At 40.9% G+C, this 26,328-nt stretch overlaps 3 long non-coding RNA genes across 6 annotated transcripts; 2 read left to right on the top strand and 1 right to left on the bottom strand.

Moving 5' to 3' along the window:
• Positions 1 to 7,360: 7,360 nt before the first annotated feature.
• Positions 7,361 to 8,431, bottom strand: LOC123727150 (uncharacterized). The gene is made up of 4 exons (XR_006759090.1): positions 8,164 to 8,431; positions 7,886 to 8,041; positions 7,634 to 7,721; positions 7,361 to 7,500 (listed from the first exon to the last, which is right to left on the bottom strand). It is a non-coding gene; the product is annotated as an uncharacterized lncRNA (long non-coding RNA).
• A 2,357-nt stretch (positions 8,432 to 10,788) lies between these two features.
• On the top strand, positions 10,789 to 12,648 carry LOC123727352 (uncharacterized). Its single transcript, XR_006759321.1, has 3 exons — positions 10,789 to 11,460; positions 12,047 to 12,366; positions 12,497 to 12,648. It is a non-coding gene; the product is annotated as an uncharacterized lncRNA (long non-coding RNA).
• Positions 12,649 to 12,793: 145 nt separating this feature from the next.
• LOC106572765 (uncharacterized) lies at positions 12,794 to 17,416 on the top strand. 4 transcript variants are annotated; one of them, XR_006759316.1, is made up of 7 exons: positions 12,794 to 12,887; positions 13,019 to 13,241; positions 13,371 to 13,460; positions 13,620 to 13,662; positions 15,305 to 15,488; positions 15,889 to 15,969; positions 16,610 to 17,416. It is a non-coding gene; the product is annotated as an uncharacterized lncRNA (long non-coding RNA). The 4 variants fall into 4 exon arrangements; XR_006759318.1 differs by having other exon boundaries at positions 13,620 to 13,687; XR_006759317.1 differs by having other exon boundaries at positions 13,620 to 15,488.
• The last annotated feature ends 8,912 nt before the right edge of the window (positions 17,417 to 26,328 follow it).

Raw genomic sequence — 26,328 nt, 5'->3', positions numbered from 1 at the left:
AGCTACAGGAATGTTTTGCAAGTACAGACTGGAATATGTTTCCCGGGATTCCTCCGATGGCATTGAGGAGTACACCATATCAGTCATGGGCTTCATCAATAAGTGCATCGATGACGACGTCCCCACAGTGACCGAACGTACATACCCCAACCACAAGCCATTGATTACAGGCAGCGTCCACACTGAGCTAAAGGCTAGAGCTGCCGCTTTAAAGGAGCGGGACTCTAACCCGGAAGCTCATAAGAAATCGTTCTCTGCCAACTGACGAACCATCAAAAAGGCAAAGCATCATTACAGGACTAAGATCAATTGTACTACACCGGCTCTGACACTTGTCGGATGTGGCAGGGCTTGCAAACCATTACAGACTACAAAGGGAAGGAAAGCCGAGAGCTGCCCAGTGACATGAGCTAAACCACTTATATGCTCACAGACCAACTGGCATGTGTCTTCACTGACATTTTCAACCTCTCCCTGTCCGAGGCTGTAATACCAACATGTTTTAAGCAGACCACCATTGTGCCTGTGCCCAAGAACACTAAGGTAACCTACCTAAATGACTCCCAACCCATGGCACTCACGTCTGTAGCCATGAAGTGCTTTGAAAGGTTGGTCATGGCTCACATCAACAGCATCATCCCAGAAACCATAGACCCACTCCAATTTGCATACCACCCCAACAGATTCACAGATGATGCAATCTCTATTTCCCTCCACATTGCCCTTTCACACCTGGACAAAAGGAACACCTATGTGAGAATGTTATTCATTGACTACAGCTCAGCGTTCAACACCATAGTGCCCTCAAAGCTCATCAATAAGCTAAGGACCCTGGGACTAAACACCTCCCTCTGCAACTAGATCGGGCTGCCCCGAGGTGGTGAGGGTAGGATCTGCCACGCTGATCCTCAACACAGGGGCAACTCAGGGGTATGTGCTCAGCCTCCTCCTGTACTCCCTGTTCACTAATGACTGCATGGCCAGGCACGACTCCAACACCATCATTTAATTTGCCGATGACACAACAGTGGTAGGCCTGATCACCGACAACGACGAGACAGCCTATAGGGAGGAGGTCAGAGACCTGGCCGTGTGGTGCAAGGACAACAACCTGATCAAGACAAAGGAGATGATTGTGGACTACAGGAAAAAGAGGACCGAGCATGCCCCGATTCTCATCGACAGGGCTGTAGTGGAACAGGTTGAGAGCTTCAAGATCCTTGGTGTCCACATCACCAACAAACTAGAATGGTCCAAGCACGCCAAGACAGTCATGAAGAGGGCACGACAAAACCTATTCAAAACCTCAGGAGACTGAAAAGATTTGGCATGGGTCCTCAGATCCTCAAAAGGTTCTACAGCTGCACCATCGAGAGCATCCTGACTGGCTGCATCACTGCCTGGTATGGCAATTGCTTGGCCTCCAACCGCAAGGCACTACAGAGGGTAGCGCGAACGGCCCAGTACATCACTGGGGCCAAGCTTCCTGCCATCCAGGACCTCTGTACCAGGCGGTGTCAGAGGAAGGCCCTAAAAATAGTCAAAGACTCCAGCCATCCTAGTCATAGACTGTTCTCTCTGCTACAGCATGGCAAGCGGTACCGGAGCACCAAGTCTAGGACCAAGCCATAAGACTCCTGAACAAGTAATCAAATGGCTACCCTGACTATTTTCATTGTCCCCCCAACTCCTCTTTTACACTGCTGCTACTCTCTGTTCTTCATATATGCATAGCCACTTTAACCATAACTACATGTACATACTACCTCAATTAGCCCGACTAACCGGTGCACCTGCACATTGGCTACCCGGACTATCTGTATTGTGTCCCGCCACCCACCACCCACCACCCGCCAATCCCCTCCTTTACGCTACTGCTACTCTCTGTTTATCATATATGCCTAGTCACTTTAACCAAAAATACATGTACATGTACTCCTCCTCTGTTCCTCTGGTGATGTAGAGATGAATCCAGGCCCTGCAGTGCCTAGCTCCACTCCTATTCCCCAGGCGCTCTCTTTTGATGACTTCTGTAACCGTAATAGCCTTGGTTTCATGCATGTTAACATTAGAAGCCTTCTCCCTAAGTTTGTTTTATTGACTGCTTTAGCACACTCTGCCAACCCGGATGTCCTCGCCGTGTCTGAAGTCTGGCTTAGGAAGTCCACCAAAAACTCTGAAATCTTCATCCCTAACTACAACATTTTCAGACAAGATAGAACGGCCAAAGGGGGCGGTGTTGCAATCTACTGCAGAGATAGCCTGCAGAGTTCTGTCCTACTATCCAGGTCTGTACCCAAACAATTTGAACTTCTACTTTTAAAAATCCATCTCTCTAAAAACAAGTCTCTCACCGTTGTCGCCTGCTATAGACCACCCTCTGCCAAACACCTGTGCTCTGTCCACCATATGTGAACTGATTGCCCCCATCTATCTTCAGAGCTCGTGCTGCTAGGTGACCTAAACTGGAACATGCTTAACACCCCAGCCATCCTACAATCTAAGCTTGATGCCCTCAATCTCACACAAATGATCAATGAACCTACCAGGTACCACCCCAAAGCCGTAAACACGGGCACCCTCATAGATATCATCCTAACCAACTTGCCCTCTAAATACACCTCTGCTGTTTTCAACCAAGATCTCAGCGATCACTGCCTCATTGCCTGCATCCGTAATGGGTCAGCGGTCAAACGACCTCCACTCATCACTGTCAAACACTCCCTGAAACATTTCACACTGTGTTAACAACCCCCCAGACGAGCTTCAATGCCATACATCTCTCCTTCCGTGGCCTCCAACTGCTCGTAAATATAAATAAAACTAAATGCATGCTCTTCAACTGATTGCTGCCCGCACCTGCCCGCCCGTCCAGCATCACTACTCTGGACGGGTTCTTACTTAGAATATATGGACAACTACAAATACCTAGGTGTCTGGTTAGACTGTAAGCTCTCCTTCCAGACTCACATCAAACATCTCCAATCCAAAGTTAAATCTAGAATTGGCTTCCTATTTCGCAACAAAGCATCCTTCACTCAGGCTGCCAAACATACCTTCGTAAAACTGACCATCCTACCGATCCTCGACTTCGGCGATGTCATTTACAAAATAGCCTCCAATACCCTATTCAATAAACTGGATGCAGTCTATCACAGTGCCACCCGTTTTGTAGGTAAAGTCCCCCCTTATCTCAGCTCACTGGTCACCATAGCAGCACCCACCTGTAGCACGCGCACCAGCAGGTATATCTCTCTGGTCACCCCCAAAGCCAATTCCTCCTTTGGCCGTCTCTCCTTCCAGTTCTCTGCTGCCAATGACTGGAACGAACTACACAAATCTCTGAAACTGGAAATACTTATCTCCCTCACTAGCTTTAAGCACCAGCTGTCAGAGCAGCTCACAGATCTCTGCACCTGTACATAGCCCATCTATACTTTAGCCCAAACAACTACCCCTTCCCCTACTGTATTTATTTATTTTGCTCCTTTGCACCCCATTATTTTCTATTTCTACTTTGCACTTTCTTCCACTACAAATCTACCATTCCAGTGTTTTGCTTGCTATATTGTATTTACTTTGCCACCATGGCCTTTTTTGCCTTTACCTCCCTTATCTCACCTCATTTGCTCACATTGTATATAGACTTATTTTTCTACTGTATTGTTGACTGTATGTTTGTTTTACTCCATGTGTAACTCTGTGTTGTTGTATGTGTCGAACTGCTTTGCTTTATCTTGGCCAGGTCGCAATTGTAAATGAGAACTTGTTCTCAACTTGCCTACCTAGTTAAATAAAGGTGAAATAAAAAAATAATAAAAAATAAAAAAAATCAGTAAAAAGGTGCTTTTGGGTGAATGTGTTTCCCTCAGAACTGTGGATAGAAGTGTATTTACTTGCTGGTAGTAGAACCGGTTTCACAAGGGGAAAAAAAGAAGTGATACTATCTAGGCTACATTTTCTAGGGCCAACTCAGCGGAATGTTTTTGAATTCATCCATATTGTGCAGTTGAAGGTGATGCTGACAACCACCTTAATGATTAGTACAACTTGTATTCTAATGTTGTATCGTACAGGCACCACCTGTGGGTTCAGTGTTTGTACAGGCACCACATGTGGGTTCAGTGTTCGTACAGGCACCACGTGTGGGTTCAGTGTATCCTATAGGCACCACATGTGGGATCAGTGTATCCTACAGGCACCACATGTGGGATCAGTGTATCATACAGGCACCACATGTGGGTTCAGTGTATCGTACAGGCACCACATGTGGGTTCAGTGTATCGTGCAGGCACCCCATGTGGGTTCAGTGTATCGTACAGGCACCACATGTGGGTTCAATGTATCGTGCAGGGTCCACATGTGGGTTCAGTGTATCGTACAGGCACCCCATGTGGGTTCAGTGTATCGTACAGGCACCACATGTGGGTTCAATGTATCGTGCAGGGTCCACGTGTGGGTTCAGTGTATCGTACAGGCACCACATGTGGGTTCAGTCTATCGTACAGGCACCACATGTGGGTTCAGTGTATCGTACAGGTGCCACGTGTGTGTTCAGTGGCCTTTTAGTGTTGTCCTTGTCCTTTCCCCAGAGTTCCCAGTTTTCCACAAGTTTACCTGTTTAACAAACACAATCACTGAGATGTCTTATGGTTAAAAGCAGGGCTTGAAGTGAGGGGGTATGTGAGGATATAGGCCTAACTCGTTATAGAAATGGGCAAAAAGCATATGCTACCCCTTGTTTGCTAAACCTTAGTAAAAACAACAGTCCAGATTATATATAGCGATATAGGCTTTAACAATAATGAATTACACGATTATTTCTGCATAGTCCACTAGACTATCGAAGGTCTTGCTCACACTCAACATGGGTTCTTGGTGGCCTAAGTCTCCGCAATTTAGAATATTATTATTATTATTATTATTATTATTTTACCTTTATTTCAACTAGGAACACAGACTGAGACCAAGGTCTGTTTTACAGCTGGGCCCTGCGTATATATATTTACACATACAGTTTAGGTACAATGATTAAAAAACTAAACAAGACAAACAAAACGATCACAGATAACAAAAACAATACAGCAACAGATTACATTTACACACAGGTTATTCTACTAACAGTACAAGAACTTGCATTACCCGAAACAGTTACAAGCAATACAAGAATAAAAACTCTCCAATAAATATTTAAAATGAGCAAGGGGGACAAGAGTCAAGTTTAAGTTTGGTCTGCAGGCTATTCCATAGGCAAGGAGCGTAACAGGAAAAGGCAGCCATACTCAACTCTGTGGAAATCACATGGGCATCAAGTGTAATCCATGCTTGAGACCTGGTTTTAGGAATTATAATTCTAATACTGATGAGTGATGATAAATAAGAAGGTAGCTTATTCAGAAGTGCTTTATAGACAAACACGAGAGCATGTTGTTCTCGTCTCACGGACAGCGAAGTCCAACCCACATTTTGATATAAAACACAGTGGTGAGTTCTGTAGCTAGCACCTGTAATAAACCTAAGTGTGCAATGATAAGTAGCATCCAGCGATTTAAGTGTTGATGCCGTAGCATGCATATAAATAATATCCCCATCATCTATAACAGACATAAAAGTAGCTTGCTCATTTTGTCTTCTATTTGTAGAGGACAAACATGTCCTGTTTCTATAGAGGAAGCCTGGCTTGATTTTTAGCCGTTTACAAAGTTCGTCAATATGCATTTTAAAAGACAGTTTATCATCCAACCATTTCCCCAAGTATTTATATGCAGAGACCTGATTAATTTGAGAACCATCTAAGCTCGTAAGTGCAAGTGTATTTTCAACCAACATTTTGAACCTATTAAAAATCATAAAATGTGTTTTCTTTGCATTTATAACAAGTTTCAGCTGTATAAAAGACCCTTGTAATATCTTAAAATCTGTCTCCAATAGTGATAATTCTTGGTCAGCTGTTGAAGCGATAGAGTACATGACAGTGTCATCAGCATATAAATGAATTTTACACTTTCTTATCTCATCACCGATATTGTTTATGTAGAGAGTGAACAGTAATGGACCAAGTATAGAACCTTGTGGGACCCCTTTAACTAACTCCAATGGCTCTGACTGGATGCCGTCGACTCCAACAGCCTGACTTCTATCCTTTAGATAGTAATGAAACCAACGACAGGCATCCAATCCCAGTCCTATTGACGACAGCTTACCCAAAAGTGTCGCATGGTCTACAGTGTCAAAAGCTTTAGATAAATCTATGAACAAGGCGGCAAGGTACTTTCTAATATCTAGGGCATTAGTAATATCATTTACAACACGTACAGTGGCCGTAATAGTACTGTGTTTAGGTCTAAAGCCAGATTGATTACTAGAAAGAGTACTGTTAACAGTTAAGATGTCACGTCCTAACCAGTAAAAGGGGTTATTTGTTATTGTAGTTTGGTCAGGGCCTGGCAGGGGGTGTTTGTTTTGTGTGTTTCAGTGTTTTTGGTTTATGTTCTAGCTTGTCTATTTCTATGTTAGTTTTGTCAATGACCTCCAATTAGAGGCAGCTGGTTGTTGTTATCTCTGATTGGAGGCCATATTTAGTTGTGTGTGTTTTCACTTGTGTTTGTGGGTGGTTGTTTCCTGTATAGTCTGTGCACCTTACGGGACTGTTTTCGTCGTTTGTTTTGTTTAAGTGTTTTTCCTTCATTAATAAAGAAGATGATCAATATACCCGCTGCATTTTGGTCCACTCCTTACGACGAACGTTACAAAAGATTGTAGTTGCCTATTCACCAATGACTCTAGAATTTTAGCCAAACAGGAGAGCTTAGAGATGGGCCGATATATTAGTGGTAGCCTATGCCTGTAGAAAAAGACCAAAAAGATAGAAGTGGTATTCATAGACCAAACAGTTTAACATATTTTTATTCAGGAGAATCGCATTGAATCAGGCTATAGTTTCATAGTACTTTGACCATATCTTAGTTGTCATCATTGCATTGATAAGGTGAAGTAATAGAGCATACACCTTTAGTCGTACGGCTGAAGTTCTTGACAACTCACCATTTACAAAACTAACACCTGCAAGATGCTGTACTTTCTTCTGTTTCATTGTACTACATTGCTTGGTGTTTCCTCTAAATCTGATGATGCCTAATAGAAGGAAACATATTAGTCAATAAAACCTTTCTAGTTGATCCCAGAGTAAGTAGAACAATAATAACATCTGCTCAGCTAACCTTAGAACAGTGACTGTTCAACATGTAGATTATATCAACATACCTCTACAGCATTTACTGTCACTGGAGAAAAAGTCACTGTTGTTGGACTTTTTATCCTCCTTAGAATTATATATCCTTTTTTTTTCTTCTTCTTATTATTATTGCAGGAGCTATTAGGACTGATGCCACAACAACACCAATGATGATACCAGTTTGAATTTTTGAGGATTGTGGTCCACATTCAGAATTGGACAAATTAGTTCCTGGTCTAAGTTCTTGAAGACCTAAAGATTTACACCTGTAACACATAATATAACAGTCTGAGACAACAATTTTATCATTTAACTTTCCGTTTTGTTGTAGATTTGTAGTTTAGTATATTGTATTATTTATCTTACACTTTTGATGTATGTAAACATATGTGAACTTACTGTGTGTATGTCTGGCAGGCTGTTAATGATCCATCTGAATAGGTATCACCAGTACAGTCAGAACACACAGTATCTGTAGATGTTGTTCCTGCATAAATACATGTTGAAATCTTAATGAAAAGTTGCATTTCGTTTTTCACCTACTAATTTAATTCCATGAACTGTTAATGATTATTCACACTGAAGTTACCAACTTGACCAAATTGAACTATGACAACACAATTAGTTTTATGACTGAGACAGAAGACCAACCAGTGTGACTGATGTATTGACCAGGTTTACAGCTGCTGTGTCTCTGGGCTGCTCTACAACCATCCTTAGTTGGGTCTAGACAGTAGAACCCCTCCAGTGTCCCACAGACTTTGTCTGATGAAGGTCTACATGACTGCTTTACCTTCAAACCCAAACCTATAGAGAAAACATGTCACTTGTTATCTGAAGTTAAATATAAAGTCTGTTGTATTTCATTAAAACAACAGATGATATAGTAAAGTAGCTCAGTGTTTATGCCCAGAACACAGAATTCTCACCTGGATCACATGTGGTACAGCTGTTGCATGTTGTTTTACCACTGGGCTCATCAAGGAAGGTGGAGTCAATACAGGCCACACAGAAAGGTGTATGTTTAGATATAGTACAATGACTATGTACACGATATCCTGTTGAAAAGAAAACCAGAAAATAATTATGTTTTGGTATTATTATTATCATAATTATTATTGTTGTTATTATTATAATTAACCCTTCATAGAAATACACAAGTTCCTTACCAGGCCTACACATTATGCAATCTCTATCACCTATTTTATAGATGGCTGGATCATTATGTGGAACAGGGTTCAATGTTTAGAGGTATAAAGTTATATGTTGGTGTTGATGATGTATTAACATCTGGTGATTCATATGATGTAAAGAGAGGGTCCTTACCTTTTAAACACATGGGACAACATTCATCCCCTATTCTGTACTCAGCTCTACCACATGCAATACAGGATCCAATGCTTTCCAGAACCAATATAATATGTATCTGGAAGTAGAGAAAATGTCAGAAAACAAATCACAAAAATCTTAACTGATGGTGTGTATTCATAAAACTTACAGAAGTAGTTAACAAAATTCTAACCCAAATATTCACATTTCAAATAAAATTAGAGTAATTATGTGGGACCATTTTAAACAGTATTTTGTGAGTGTGGTGGCGCCCCCTGGTGTGTTTTTATTTTGTCTTTAAAGGTGTGACACCAGACCCAAGATAATCTAGGTCAGCAATTCCCTAACTCGGTCTTGGGGATCCCAAGGGGTGAAAGTTTTGATTGTCGCCCTAGCACTTCATAGCTGACTCAAATAATCAAAGCTTGATGAGTTCATGATCTGAATCAGCTGTTTAGTGCTAGGGCAAAAAACTACATGTGCACCCCTTAGGGTTCCCAGGACCGAGTTTGGGAAACGCTGACCTAGTGAAAATGTACATCTCTCCACCACGTTTTTTCTAAAAGGTTTCATTAAAGACAGAACTAGTAGGCTAATAATAACTCTGATTTATATTTCATAGGGGAAATATTTAAATTGATAATTGTTTTTTAAACATGCCAAGCAAATCAGAAAAGTTTCTTACAGTCCATGTCAAGGTTTCAAACTGTGCCATGGTTCCTCATTCCTCTCCAACTCACTGGAAGACCCACGCACTGGATTTGTGACGTACTTAGGAGTTTTGAAGTATCGAGATGAACTGACCTGTTGAATTCATGTGTTTCAGTAAATTTAAACCTAATCCTTTCAATTTGTAAATGATGATATCTTACTGAATTGAATCACTGAAAAAAAAATGAATAAGCTAGTTATCAACTTTGAGAAGTATGAAACAGAATTAGGCATGTAGTTATTAGAAACACGCTGGTGGGCCAAGGATGCCGCTCTGAAGAAGGTCTTTGTATTCTTTAGCGACCCACAAAATGCTCTGTTTGTGGATGTAATTCTCAGCTTGACGGCGATTGAAGAGATGGCAGGTAAAAGGCCAACTGTACATGGCAAGTCCAGAGCATTAACAGAGGCCCTGCTCAAGGTACAACACAATCTTCACTGCCCAAACAGGTCTGTCTATATTTGAGAAAATGTCCCCTCTCTCCAAGTACCTACAAACCAGTGGCATGGACATCCTGACAGCGGGATGGTATTGGGAACACGAGGCTCTGCAAAAGAATGTGAGGGACTTGCTGTGGAGAGGGCTGCAAACAGCTTTGTCCACTGACAAGCTCCAAGAACAGGATGAAGACAATGAACTGGAAGTGCAAGCTGAGATGCCTCAGAAGAGAACAAAGAAAAGGAAGATCATGCCATGATACCATGATAGGGATGCAGAGAGGGTCTACAAGACTAAGGTGCACTCTGTCATCATGGATACAGTCACTGAGAGCATCTGTCAGCGCTTGCTGACACCAGGCACATTGTACACAGACCTTACTCATCTGGACCCCAGCAGGTTCTCAGAGATACAATATAATGGATTGCCCCAGATATCACTTGCGAAACTAAGCGAACTCTTGCGTAAGTTTGACAGCCGAGCAGCTGTCAGCACTTTGCAGTGTGAGTTGACTAGTCTTGCCGGTCAATGGGAGAGACTGAAAACATCAGCAGTGGAGAAGTACACAACCAGGACTGAGTGAGAATCCTGCAGATGGACATGATGAAGAGTAAATGGAGATAATGAATACAAGTTGTTCAACATGTAAGAACTGTGTATGTTGTTATCAACGTTTACGGTGGTACATCTTGTTGACAGAGGCTTACCATGTTATAGGCCTAGGGTACAAGTTCCTATTCACCCTGTCTGTCACCCAGGTAGCCCGTGAGAGGAGCTTCTCAACTCTCAAATTCATAAAACATCGACTCAGGAGCACCCTATCATACGATCACTTGGAGGCATTATGCTGATGGAAACTTAAAAGGAAATCCTTATGGTCCTGGATACAGATGATGTCATTGACAGGGTGACAGAAGAACTGCTGTGACACCTGCTGACAAAAGGGTAGGGAGGGCAGAGTGACAGCAGAGGAGAACAAGAAGAAACATAGACAGACAGACAGACAGACAGACAACTGAGGAGAATTACAGACAGACAGGCTGACAACAAAGTTACAGACAGAGTTACAGACAGAGTGACAGATCAGAACATGGAGAATCACAGACAGAGGGACAGTGACAGCAGAGAAGCAGAGACAGATGGCACAACAGGGATAAAACAGACTCAGAGGCCCAGTTAAAGTGGTGAGTTGTATCTCCAGACTCCAGTGGTGTTTTAACATGTATTTATTTTAAACATGAGCTGGTTAAAAAGAGCTGGTTAAAAAAGGAGAAAGACCATGTTTCTTCACTCACTGGTACAGTAAAGCTTGGGAATCTCTGTACTATAGTGTACTACTGATGTTATACACCGCAGGTTAGGAGAGTTAGGTTAAGGTTAGGAAAGGGGTTAGGGTTAGCGGAAATGCTCTCCTAACCTACTACAAAAATCACTTCCGGTCGTAGCTGTATCAAGTGTCAAAGAGGGCAACATTCTCTAATAACTACATGCCTAATTCTGTTTCATACTTCTCAAAGTTGATTACTAGCTAATTCATTTTTTCTTCAGTGATTCAATTCAGTAAGATATCATCATTTACAAATTTAAAAGATTAGATTTACATTTACTGAAACACATGAATTCAACAGGTCAGTTCATCTCGATACTTCAAAACTCCTAAGAACTTCACAAATCCAGTGTGTGGGTCTTCCAGTGAGTTGGAGAGGAATGAGGAACCATGGCACAGTTTGAAACCTTGATATGGACTGTAAGAAACATTTCTGATTTGCTTGGCATGTTTAAAAAACTATTATCAATTTAAATATTTCCCCTATGAAATATAAATCAGAGTTATTATTAGCCTACTAGTTCTGTCTTTAATGAAACCTTTTAGAAAAAACGTGGTGGAGAGATGTACATTTTGACTAGGTCTGCGTTTCCCAAACTCTGTCCTGGGAACCCTAAGGGGTGCACATGTAGTTTTTTGCCCTAGCACTAAACAGCTGATTCAGATAATGAACTCATCAAGCTTTGATTATTTGAGTCAGCTATGAAGTGCTAGGGCGACAATCAAAACTTTCACCCCTTGGGATACCCAAGACCGAGTTAGGGAATTGCTGACCTAGATTATCTTGGGTTTGGTGTCACACCTTTAAAGACAAAATAAAAAAACACCAGGGGGTGCCACCACTCACAAAATACTGTTTAAAATGGTCCCAAATAATTACTCTAATTTTATTTGAAATGTGAATATTTGGGTTAGAATTTTGTTAACTACTTCTGTAAGTTTTATGAATACACACCATGAGATTAGATTTTTGTGATTTGTTTTCTCACATTTTCTCTACTTCCAGATACCTATTATATTGGTGCTTGTAAGCATTGGATGCTGTATTGCATGTGGTAGAGCTGAGTACAGAATAGGGGAGGAATGTTGTCCCATGTGTTCACCAGGTAAGGACACTCTTTACATCATATGAATCACCAGACATTAATACATCATCAACACTAACAGAAAAACATGACATTGTGATTCTCTCTTCCCCAGGAAATCGTGGATATAAGCATTGTACTGAATTCACCAGCACCAGCTGTGTGCCCTGTGTTGATTCTACATTTCTTGATGAGCCCAATGGTCTCATAAAATGCAAAGTGTGTACCAACTGTGATGCAGGTAAGAGTGGTGCTGTGTGTCTGTACTGAAACCCAGACACAAACACTGATATGTTAGTCTATGTTGTTATGCTATGAGGATGTGTCAGTTGTATCTGCATCAGATAATACATGCCATGTTTTCTCTATAGGTTTGGGTTTGAAGGTAAAGCAGCCATGTACACCTTCATCAGACACAGTCTGTGGGACACTGGAGGGGTTCTACTGTCTAGACCCAACTAAGGATGTTTGTAGAGCAGCCCAGAGACACAGCAGCTGTAAACCTGGTCAATACATCAGCCACACAGGCTGGTCTTCTGTCTCAGTCATAAAGCTAATTGTGTTGTCATAATTCAATTTAGTCAAGTTGGTAACTTCAGTGTGAATAATCATTAACAGTTAATGGAATTAAATTAGTTGGGGGAAAAATGAAATGCAATTATGTATTTATGCAGGAACAACATCTACAGATAGTGTGTGTGCTGACTGTACTGGTGAAACCTATTCAGATGGATCATTTACATCCTGCCAGACACACACCGAGTGAGTTCACATATGTTTACATACATCAAAAGTGTAAGATAAATAATACAATATACTAAAGTACAAATCTACAACAAAACGGAAAGTTAAATGATAAAATTGTTGTCTCAGACTGTTATTATGTGTTACAGGTGTAAATCCTTAGGTCTTCAAGAACTTAGACCAGGAACTAATTTGTCCAATTCTGAATGTGGACCACAATCCTCAAGAATACAAAGTGGTATCATCATTGGTGTTGTTGTGGCATCAGTCCTAATAGCTCCTGTAATAATAATAATAAGAATTATAATTCTAAGGATGATAAAAAGTCCAACAACAGTGACTTTTTCTCCAGTGACAGTAAATGCTGTAGAGGTATGTTGATATAATCTACATGTTGAACAGTCTCTGTTCTAAGGTTAGCTGAGCAGATGTTATTATTGTTCTACTTACTCTGGGATCAACTAGAAATGTTTTATTGACTAATATGTTTCCTTCTATTAGGCATCATCAGATTTAGAGGAAACACCAAGCAATGTAGTACAATGAAACAGAAGAAAGTACAGCATCTTGCAGGTGCTGGTTTTGTAAATGGTGAGTTGTCAAGAACTTCAGCCATATGACTAAAGGTGTATGCTCTATTACTTCACCTTATCAATGCAATGATGACAACAAAGATATGGTCAAAGTACTATGAAACTATAGCTTCACTTTCACACGGTCCTTGTTCATTACTGGTTTATTCTCCCACAGATTCAAGCTCTGACCACACTCATCATTACAAATGCTACCTGAGGTACGTCCAGAGTCTGTACACTGTGGTAAATGTGATCAACATTCAAATGTTTCTTGAAGTTGGTTTCTGGCATATTACTGTTGCTAAGTAGGATTTTATGAGGGTTGCCAAAGTGGAGTAAAACACTGTATTTGTCAGTAAAACACTGTATTTGTCAGTGTTTTAAGTGCACTAGTATCTAAAAGTATTTAGCATAATTGGGGACACATATGGCGCGGGAAGAAGTCAAAGGATCCAATTCAGACTATTTTTTGTGAAATCCAGATTAAATAAAGGGCTTTATGTATCAAATCTGTAGGCGATAGTGGGCTAAATCAATGAGAAATATAGCTGAAATGTGCAGGCTTTGTCATGACCTCTGTTTTCGGTTCCGTTTAGGCTATGGTTATGTATAAGATCGCAGCTGCACTGAAATGAATAGCCTGATTCAATGTGATTCTCCTGAATAAAAATCTGTTAAACTGTTTGGTCTATGAATACCGCTTCTATACCGCTTCTATATTTTGTCTTTTTCTATAGGCATAGACTGAACCCACATGTGGTGCCTGTACGATACACTGAATCCACATGTGGTGCCTGCACGATACACTGAACCCACACGTGGTGCCTGTACGATACACTGAACCCACATGTGGTGCCTGTACGATACACTGAACCCACACGTGGTGCCTGTACGATACACTGAACCCACATGTGGTGCCTGTACGATACACTGAACCCACATGTGGTGCCTGTACGATACACTGAACCCACACGTGGCGCCTGCACGATACACTGAACCCACACATGGCCCCTGTACGATACAACATTAGAATAAAAGTTGTACTAATCATTAAGGTGGTTCTCAGCATGACCTTCAACTGCACAATATGCATGAATTCAAAAACGTTCCGCTGAGTTGGCCCTAGAAAATGTAGCCTAGATAGTATCACTTCTTTTTTTCCCCTTGTGAAACCGGTTCTACTACCAGCAAGTAAATACACTTCTATCCACAGTTCTGTGGGAAACACATTCACCCAAAAGTACCTTTTTACTGAATTACTGTAGACATATAATTTACAGTTGACTGTATTTTAACATCCCCCACAAACCACATAGTCATAACATACGACTAGATGCAAATCATCGAACTGAACAAATAAAAGAGCAACAGACTTTTAAATCGTCCCTAACATTCCCTGTATACAACTATACATGTTGGTTTCACTCTGAGCTCTAGGCCGTTTCCTTCCTCATTACTCCCCCCCCTTCCTGTTTTCTATCTCTACAATCAATGGATAAATGTATCTTCAATTCAATTAATCTAACAACAATACAACTATTCACAGTTTAGCAGAATTATTATGCTGAATTTGTCAGACTACTCAGACAGATAGTAAACAGAATGTAAATCTAAGCCTGCAAGCATTGGGTACTTTCCACTCTGCCTAACACCTTTCAGAAATAAAATTGCAGGGACTTTCCTAGTCATATAACAAACTAGATGGGTGAAAAGAAATACCATAATGCTTTCACCTGTCTCCTGTTCAGATCAGTGACAATGAAAGAAAGCAGATAGAGGAAGCCACTGTAGACTATTGAGATGTACCTCTACAGTACTCTGTGGCTGCCTTGTAATCAGTCCTGTGTTTCTCTCCCTCAGGAATGGCAGACTAAGGAGCTCCTCTCACGTATGACTCCACTGTCTGATGAAGAAACAGAGCCGCTTGATGACATTGGAGCTTCCTCAAGAGGTCAAAGGGCAGACTAACCTCTCAGGCAGTAACATCCCAGTCTGCTTCAGTGGCCCAGAAATCAGGAACAAACACAGACTCAGAGATGGATAGGTAAGAGATAGTAGTATCATAATCAAACCCAGACTCAGAGCTGGATAGGTAAGAGATAGTAGTATCATAATCAAACCCAGACTCAGAGCTGGATAGGTAAGAGATAGTAGTATCATAATTAAACCCAGACTCAGAGCTGGATAGGTAAGAGATAGCAGTATCATAATCAAACCCAGACTCAGAGCTGGATAGGTAAGAGATAGTAGTATCATAATCAAACCCAGACTCAGAGCTGGATAGGTAAGAGATAGCAGTATCATAATCAAACCCAGACTCAGAGCTGGGACACCTCTTGTTATACACTACATTTATTAACATAATGTTGTCTGTGAGACAACACTCCCTTTATTTTACTGACTTGTTGAATGATTGATCCATTCATCCTTCCATCCCTTACCAGCCTTCCTCTCCTCTGAGGACCCAGCGAGGGTGGAGCACAGTTTGAGAGCTGTTGAGTGAGAACAATTCTACAGCCAGAGAGGTGAGAGATCACATGGTTTAGATGGTAAATATTTATGTCACATAAGCAATAGCAAGTATGTTCCATCATCTACAGTACCAGTCAAAAGTTTGGACACACCTACTCATTCAAGGGTCTTTATTTTTACTATTCTCTACATTGTAGAATAATCTTGAAGACATCAAAACTATGAAATAACACATATGGAAATCATGTAGTAACCAAAAAAAAATGTCATGTTCATTTACATTATTGAAAAATTGTCCACTGATTCATGTAGTTTCTCTCCCCTTTTGACAGTTTATTTCCTCTCAGGCACCCATATTTGTTCTTTGTTATTCTGAAAGTAATTTGTGTAGTGTACTTTACACACTCATTCACCCCATCTCTTTACATAGCTTATACATATTTGGTGGCCTGATTGCGTCCAGACTGTCAAATTCTGAACACAATGCCCATCCTGGCAGATCTGAACCTAATGCAAGCACAATGACTTTTGTGCATCCAGACCAAATGCAGCTTTGAGTGATCGGATGACAGAAGTCACCTTTAAGTGCCAAGTGTAACCGAGGACATAGATGCTACATTACATTACTATTACTTTGAGTGTTCGATATACATAACATGACTAAATATGTTTATTTCTGTGTTGCACTGGCAGTCAAGAAATGGAACAGCAAGGCCACAGAACATGACATACGCAGAGCTGTGAGAGACCACCTTATTAAGCATTTCCCTGGTAGAGCCAGGGGATGGTGTTTACCACGCCACCACCAAACGCCTTAAACAGGCTTGAAAAGTGGGATTGATCTGTTTGATCCATTTTATTTCTTTCAGTTTTCATTAGTTGAATCCTTTGACTTATTGTTGACTTTAAAAAAAACTTTTTTAACAAAAATGCACTGGATTGGTTCAAAGGTGATACTAAACTTACATAATTTTGAAACAGAGGAAGATATACTGAATTCATACAGTTTTTGATTCTAAGATGGACCAAAATATATGTTACTTTTGCACATTTTTGTTCATTAGTTTTGCAAGAATGTTGATTGGTCGGTCATTGGGTTCATTAGTTTTGCAATATGTTGATGCCATTGATTAAAAGAGTAAGAATATGACGCAATATCCAAAGCTTGTTTTACTCCATTATTTGCAAACAATATAATTGTAAAAAAAATTGTCAGTTGGTTGCATAAATAATGACGATTACTAAATGTTACATGAAATATCAAAACCGAATTGAAACGCCTTTGTTAAAATGTAAATGGCAAAAATTCACTTAATGGTAAGGCATGGAATAATAAATGTATCCTTTTTCATGTTGGATGTTTGAAATATGAGCAGGTGATGATTTGAGTCATTCTTCTTCATTAGTGGAATAAAGACAATTAGAACAAATGTTGTACACAAATACTGTGTGTAAATACTGGATTGATGTATGATTGTTAATAAAATGTCCATAGACCAATTTTTCTTATACTGCGTTCATGTTTATAGGCTGCAAGTACGTTGAAATTAAGTTGTTTTCATGTCGTTGAAACTTTCAACCAAAACCAAACAGAGATTGGACGTCGGGCGTAGTCGTCTTTTCAACTACATTTTGCTAGGTGGGTATAGACTACTACATCTTCCATCCTCTCAGGCCAGAGAAACAGTGTATGAATTAATGGTTGGATCAGAGTCACAGTTATAATCATTGGCCATTACGGAGAATTAAGTAAAACCACAAGTCTAAATCCTTATCTCCATCCATGACTAATTTAGGAAAGGGCTGATTTTAACTAGCTAGTTTGCCACCGAAGGACAAATCCAAACTGGCTTCTCTTCATATTTTTGGGGGGTTCCACCAGAATCAAATCAAATCTAAGTTTATTTGTCACGTGCGCCGAATACAACAGTTGTAGACCTTACAGTGAAATGCTTACTTATAGGCCCTAACCAACAGTGTGATTTTTAAGTAAAAAATAGGTATTAGGTAAACAATAGATAAGTAAAGAAATAAATACAACACTGAAAAAGAACATTTGTAAGGCTATATACAGGCACCGATTAGTCGGGCTAATTGAGGTAGCATGTTTATTTATTTATTTGATTTATTTCACCTTTATTTAACCAGGTAGGCAAGTTGAGAACAAGTTCTCATTTACAATTGCGACCTGGCCAAGATAAAGCAAAGCAGTTCGACACATACAACAACACAGAGTTACACATGGAGTAAAACAAACATACAGTCAACAATACAGTAGAAAAATAAGTCTATATACAATGTGAGCAAATGAGGTGAGATAAGGGAGGTAAAGGCAAATAAGGCCATGGTGGCAAAGTAAATACAATATAGCAAGCAAAACACTGGAATGGTAGATTTGTAGTGGAAGAAAGTGCAAAGTAGAAATAGAAAATATTGGGGTGCAAAGGAGCAAAATAAATAAATACAGTAGGGGAAGGGGTAGTTGTTTGGGCTAAAGTATAGATGGGCTATGTACAGGGGCAGAGATCTGTGAGCTGCTCTGACAGCTGGTGCTTAAAGCTAGTGAGAGAGATAAGTATTTCCAGTTTCAGAGATTTTTGAAGTTCGTTCCAGTCATTGGCAGCAGAGAACTGGAAGGAGAGACTGCCAAAGGAGGAATTGGCTTTGGGGATGACCAGAGAGATATACCTGCTGGAGCGCGTGCTACAGGTGGGTGCTGCTATGGTGACCAGTGAGCTGAGATAAGGGTGGACTTTAGCTAGCAGGGTCTTGTAGATGACCTGGAGCCAGTGGGTTTGGCGACGAGTATGAAGAGAGGGCCAGCCAACGAGAGCGTACAGGTTACAGTGGTGGGTAGTATATGGGGCTTTGGTGACAAAACGGATGGCACTGTGATAGACTGCATCCAGTTTATTGAATAGGGTATTGGAGGCTATTTTGTAAATGACATCGCCGAAGTCGAGGATCGGTAGGATGGTCAGTTTTACGAGGGTATGTTTGGCAGCCTGAGTGAAGGATGTTTTGTTGCGAAATAGGAAGCCAATTCTAGATTTAAGATTGGAGATGTTTGATGTGAGTCTGGAAGGAGAGCTTACAGTCTAACCAGACACCTAGGTATTTGTAGTTGTCCACATATTCTAAGTAAGAACCGTCCAGAGTAGTGATGCTGGACAGGCGGGCAGGTGCGGGCAGCGATCAGTTGAAGAGCATGCATTTAATTTTACTTATATTTACGAGCAGTTGGAGGCCACGGAAGGAGAGTTGTATGGCATTGAAGCTCGTCTGGAGGGTTTTACATCTAGACGTTCCGCTAGCGGAACACCTGCTCCAATATCCAATGATAGGCGTGGCGCGAATTACAAATTCCTCAAAAATACAAAAACTTCAATTTTTCAAACATATGACTATTTCACAGCATTTTAAAGACAAGACTCTCCTTTATCTAACCACACTGTCCGATTTCAAAAAGGCTTTACAGCGAAAGCAAAACATTAGATTATGTCAGCAGAGTACCCAGCCAGAAATAATCAGACACCCATTTTTCAAGCTAGCATATAATGTCACAAAAAACAAAACCACAGCTAAATGCAGCACTAACCTTTGATGATCTTCATCAGATGACACTCCTAGGACATTATGTTATACAATACATGAATGTTTTGTTCAATCAAGTTCATATTTATATCAAAAACCAGCTTTTTACATTAGCATGTGACGTTCAGAGCTAGCATACCCCCCGCAAACCTATTACTCACGATAAACGTTCACAAAAAACACAACAATTATTTTAAGAATTATAGATACAGAACTCCTTTGTGCAATCGAGGTGTCCAATTTTAAAATAGCTTTTCAGTGAAAGCACATTTTGCAATATTCTGAGTAGATAGCCCAGCCATCAGTAACTAGAATATGCATATAATTATTGGCTTTGGATAGAAAACACTCCAAAGTTTCTGAAACTGTTTGAATGGTGTCTGTGGGTATAACAGAACTCAAATGGCAGGTCAAAACCTGAGAAGATTCTGTACAGGAAGTACCCTGTCTGACCATTTCTTGGCCTTCTTTGCCATCTCTATCCATTACAAAGGATCTCTGCTGTTACGTGACACTTCCTACGGCTCCAATGGGCTCTCAGAAGGCGGCAAAAAGCTGAATCGTGGCTTTGCAGGCTCTGGCTGAAAAAAAGTAGCGCGTTTGGGTAGTGGCTGGTTACAGTACTGTGAGACTCAGGCGCGTGCCCACGTCGACCGAATGCTTTGTTTTCTTTCCTCTGTTTACCGAAACGCAGATTCCCGGTCGGAATATTATCGCTTTTTTACGAGAAAAATGGCATAAAAATGGATTTTAAACAGCTTTTAAGACATGCTTCGAAGTATGGTAATGGAATATTTAGAAATTTTTTGTCACGAATTGCGCCATGCTCGTAACCCTGATTTACCATTTCGGATAGTGTCTGGAATGCACAAACAAAACGCCGCTATTTGGATATAACAATGGATTATTTTGGACCAAACCAACATTTGTTATTGAAGTAGCAGTCCTGGTAGTGCATTCTGACGAAGACATCAAAGGTAATCAAACTTTTGTAATAGTAAATCGGAGTTTGGTCAGGGCTAAACTTGGTGGGTGTCTAAATGGCTAGCCGTGATGGCTGGGCTATCTACTGAGAATATTGCAAAATGTGCTTTCACCGAAAAGCTATTTCAAAATCGGACATATCGAGTGCACAAAGGAGTTCTGTATCTATAATTCTTAAAATAATTGTTATGTTTTTTGTGAACGTTTATCGTGAGTAATTTAGTAAATTCACCGGAGGTTTGCGGGGGGTATGCTAGTTCTGAACGTCACATGCTAATGTAAAAAGCTGGTTTTTGATATAAATATGAACTTGATTGAACAAAACATGCATGTATTGTATAACATAATGTCCTAGGGTTGTCATCTGATGAAGATCATCAAAGGTTAGTGCTGCATTTAGCTGTCTTCTGGGTTTATGTCACATTATATGCTAGCTTGAAAAATGGGTGTCTGATTATTTCTGGCTGGGTACTCTGCTGACATAATCTAATGTTTTGCTTTCGTTGTAAAGCCTTTTTGAAATCGGACAGTGTGGTTAGATTAACGAGAGTCTTGTCTTTAAAATGCTGTAAAATAGTCATATGTTTGAGAAATTGAAGTAATAGCATTTCTAAGGTATTTGAAAATCGCGCCACTGGATTACACTGGCTGTTGCGTAGGTGGGACGAATTCGTCCCGCCTAGCCCAGAGAGGTTAAATCGGGTACGTTTTTTATCCGGCCGTGAAAATACTGCCCCCTAGCCATAACAGGTTAACACAGTGTCCAAAGAAGGGCCAGAAGTATACAGAATGGTGTCGTCTGCGTAGAGGTGGGTCAGAGACTCACTAGCAGCAAGAGCGACATCATTGATGTATACAGAGAAAAGAGTTGGACCAAGAATTGAACCCTGTGGCACCCCCATAGAGACTACCAGAGGCCCGGACAACAGGCCCTCCGATTTGACACACTGAACTCTATCAGAGAAGTAGTTGGTGAACCAGGCGAGGCAATCATTTGAGAAACCAAGGCTATTGAGTCTGCCGATGAGGATGTGGTAATTGACAGAGTCGAAAGCCTTGGCCAGGTCAATGAATACGGCAGCACAGTATTGTTTCTTATCGATGGCAGTTAAGATATCGTTTAGGACCTTGAGCGTGTCTGAGGTGCACCCATAACCAGCTCTGAAACCAGATTGCATACCGGAGAAGGTGCGGTGGGATTCGAAATGGTCGGTAATTTGTTTGTTGACTTGGCTTTCGAAGACCTTATAAAGGCAGGGTAGGATAGATATAGATCTGTAGCAGTTTGGGTCAAGAGTGTCCCCTCCTTTGAAGAGGGGGATGACAGCAGCTGCTTTCCAATCTTTTGGAATCTCAGACAACACGAAAGAGAGGTTGAACAGGCTAGTAATAGGGGTTGCAGCAATTTCGGCAGATAATTTTAGAAAGAAAGGGTCCAGATTGTCTAGCCCGGCTGATTTGTAGGGGTCCAGATTTTGCAGCTCTTTCAGAACATCAGCTGACTGGATTTGGGAGAAGGAGAAATGGGGAAGGCTTGGGCGAGTAGCTGTGGGGGGTGCAGACCTGTTGACCGCGGTAGGGGTAGCCAGGTGGAAAGCATGGCCAGCCGTAGAAAAATGCTTATTGAAATTCTCAATTATAGTGGATTTATCGGAGGTGACAGAGTTTCCTATCCTCAGTGCAGTGGGCAGCTGGGAGGAGGTGTTCTTATTCTCCATGGACTTTACAGTGTCCCAGAACTTTTTTGAGTTTGTGTTGCAGGAAGCAAATTTCTGCTTGAAAAAGCTAGCCTTGTCTTTTCTAACTGCCTGTTAGAAAAGATTTCTAACTTCCCTGAACAGTTGCATATCACGGGGGCTGTTCGATGCTAATGCAGAACGCCACAGGATGTTTTTATGTTGGTTAAGGGCAGTCAGGTCTGGAGAGAACCAAGGGCTATATCTGTTCCTGGTTCTAAATTTCTTGAATGGGGCATGCTTATTTAAGATGGTGAGGAAGGCATTTAAAAAAAATAACCAGGCATCCTCTACTGACGGGATGAGGTCAATATCCTTCCAGGATACCCTGGCCAGGTCGATTAGAAAGGCTTGCTCGCTGAAATGTTTCAGGGAGTGTTTGACAGTGATGAGTGGAGGTCGTTTGACCGCTGACCCATTACGGATGCTGGCAATGAGGCAGTGATCGCTGAGATCTTGGTTGAAAACAGCAGAGGTGTATTTAAAGGGCAAGTTGGTTAGGATGATATCTATGAGGGTGCCCGTGTTTACGGCTTTGGGGTGGTACCTGGTAGGTTCATTGATAATTTGTGTGAGATTGAGGGCATCAAGCTTAGATTGTAGGATGGCTGGGGTGTTAAGCATGTTCCAGTTTAGGTCACCTAGCAGCACGAGCTCTGAAGATAGATGGGGGGCAATCAGTTCACATATGGTGTACAGAGCACAGGTGTTTGGCAGAGGGTGGTCTATAGCAGGCGGCAACAGTGAGAGAATTGTTTTTAGAGAGATGGATTTTTAAAAGTAGAAGTTCAAATTGTTTGGGTACAGACCTGGATAGTAGGACAGAACTCTGCAGGCTATCTCTGCAGTAGATTGCAACACCGCCCTCTTTGGCCGTTCTATCTTGTCTGAAAATGTTGTAGTTAGGGATGAAGATTTCAGAGTTTTTGGTGGACTTCCTAAGCCAGACATCAGACACGGCTAGGACATCCGGGTTGGCAGACTGTGCTAAAGCAGTGAATAAAGCAAACTTAGGGAGAAGGCTTCTAATGTTAAAACCTCTTAGCGCACGTTAAGGATAGGGGGCGCTATAGCGAATGTTGAAAAAAATACGTGCCCATTTTAAACGGCCTCCTACGCAAATTCAGAAGCTAGGATATGCATATAATTAGTAGATTTGGATAGAAAACACTAAAGTTTCTACAACTGTTTGAATGGTGTCCGTGAGTATAACAGAACTCATATGGCAGTCAAAACCCCGAGACAGAACCTAACAGGAAGTGGAAATCTGATTTGTGGACTCACCTTCAGCACTTTGCCTATACAACACACCGTGAGTTAGGATTCATTGAGCACTTCCAATGGCTTCCACTAGATGTCGACAGTCTTTACAATGTGGTTTGAATCTGCAATGGTACAAACTGACCCAAAGAGAGGCTTTGGAAGTTGGTCACAGGCGGAGGGCCATTACCATTATGACGTGGGCGCCCATGGCTACCCTCCCCTTTCGAAACGTTTAGTAAGACAATGCAATCGTCCCCCTTGAATATTATTGAAGCTCTGGTTGAAAAAGGCCCTAAATATTTATGTTATACAACGTTTGACATGTTTGAACGAACTTAAATATATATTTTTTGCACATTCGTGACGACAAGTCCCGCACACTACGGTACATTTTGAGTAGCCTTCAGAACGCGCTAACAAGAAGAAGCTATTGGGACATAAATTATAAACTTTTTCGAACAAAACTACATTTGTTGTGGACCTGGGAATTCCTGGAAGTGCCTTCTGATGAAGATAATCAAAGGTAAGGGAATATTTACATTAGTATACAAGAGTATATTTGATATTAGATTGTTCCAAGATGGCGCTAACCTGTATCGCCTAGCCTATTTTTCTGAGCATAGCATCCCCTTTTATTGCAAAGTGTGATTTCCCAGTAAAGTTATTTTTAAATCTGGCAATGCGGGTGCATTCACGAGATGTTAAGTTTGAAAAACTGAAGTTTTGGGATTTTTGAGGAATTTGTAATTCGCGCCACACCTATCATTGGATATTGGAGCAGGTCTTCCGCTAGCGGAACGTCTAGATGTAAGAGGTTAATCTATAATTCTTTGAATGACAATATTACATTTAAAAACTGTTTTCGAATAGTAATTTAGTAAATTGTAGCGCTGATTCACCGGATGCATTTGAGGGAAAATATTTTCTGAACGTCACGCGCCGATGTAAAATGCTGTTTTTATATTTAACCTGTTAGGGCTAGGGGGCAGCATTGACACGGCTGGATAAAAAACATACCCGATTTAATCTGGTTACCACTCCTACTCAGTAACTAGAATATGCATATACTTATTACATATGGATAGAAAACACCCTAAATTTTCTAAAACTGTTTGAATGGTGTCTGTGAGTATAACAGAACTCAAATGGCAGGTCAAAACCTGAGAGATTCCTTTACAGGAAGTGGCCTGTCTGACCATTTGTTGAACTTCTTTTCCATCTCTATCATTTACTAAGGATCTCTGCTCTAACGTGACACTTCCCACGTCGTCCATAGGCGCTCAGAGCCGGGGAAAAAAACAGAATGTCGTCATTCCAGCCCCAGGCTGAAACACATTATCGCCTTTCTCAAGTGGCCGATCAAGAGACACTAGCTTATGCGCGTGACCCCCGACCGCCCCGCCTTTGGGATTTTTTTCCTCTGTTTGCCGAAAAGGAGATTCCCTGTCGGAATATTATCGCTTTTCTACGAGAAAAATGTCGTAAAAATTGATTTTAAACAGCGGTTGACATGCTTCCAAGTACGGTCATGGAATACTTAGAATTTTATTGTCACGAATTGCGCCATGCGCGCGACACTTCTTTACTATTTCGGATAGTGTCTGGAACGCACGAACAAAACGCCGCTATTCGGATATAACGATGGATTATTTTGGACCAAACCAACATTTGTTATTGAAGTAGCTGTCCTGGGTGTGTATTCTGACGAAGACAACAAAAGGTAATGACATTTTTATAATAGTAAATATGATTATGGTGAGTGCTAAACTTGCCGGGTGTCTAAATAGCGAGCCCGTGATGCCTGGGCTATGTACTTAGAATATTGCAAAATGTGCTTTCACCAAAAAGCTATTTTAAAATCGGACATATCGAGTGCATAGAGGAGGTCTGTATCTATAATTCTTAAAATAATTGTTACGCTTTTTGTGAACGTTTATCGTGAGTAATTTAGTAAAATGTTAGCGAATTCCACGGAAGTTTGCGGGGGTATGCTAGTTCTGAACGTCACATGCTAATGTAAAAAGCTGGTTTTTGATATAAATATGAACTTGATTGAACAAAACATGCATGTATTGTATAACATAATGTCCTAGGGTTGTCATCTGATGAAGATCATCAAAGGTGAGTGCTGCATTTAGCTGTCTTCTGGGTTTTGGTGACATTATATGCTGGCTTGAAAAATGGGTGTCTGATTATTTCTGGCTTGGTACTCTGCTGACATAATCTAATGTTTTGCTTTCGTTGTAAAGCCTTTTTGAAATCGGACAGTGTGGTTAGATTAACGAGAGTCTTATCTTTAAATGGCTGTAAAATAGTCATATGTTTGAGAAATTGAAGTAATAGGATTTTTAAGGTTTTGAAAATCGCGCCACAGAATAGCCGTGGCTGTTACGTAGGTGGGACGAATTCGTCCCGCCTAGCCTAGAGAGGTTAACCTCTTGGGGCTAGGTGGGACGCTAGCGTGCCACCTGTGGTGCACTCCATCAACAGCAGGTGCATTTCAAGAGCGGCAAATTTGAATCCAAATAAATGTCAAAATTCAAATTTTTCAAAAATACAACTATGTTACACCATTTGAAAGATAAACATCTCCTTAATCTAACCACGTTTTACGATTTCAAAAAGGTTTTACGGCGAAAGCATAAATTTAGAGTATGTTAGGACAGTACATTTACAAGAGTTGTGTGTAATGTTTTGTCAAGTCAAAGACAGGGTCACCAAAACCATAAAACCAGCTAAAATGATACACTAACCTTTTACAATCTCCATCAGATGACACTCCTAGGACATTATGTTAGACAATGCATGCATTTTTAGTTCTATCAAGTTCATATT

Source organism: Salmo salar, chromosome ssa15 (assembly GCF_905237065.1).
Source record: "Salmo salar chromosome ssa15, Ssal_v3.1, whole genome shotgun sequence".
In the NCBI taxonomy this organism is placed as follows: domain Eukaryota; kingdom Metazoa; phylum Chordata; class Actinopteri; order Salmoniformes; family Salmonidae; genus Salmo; species Salmo salar.
Note: the sequence above shows the minus strand (reverse complement) of the source record. Positions and strands in the feature narration are given on the sequence as shown.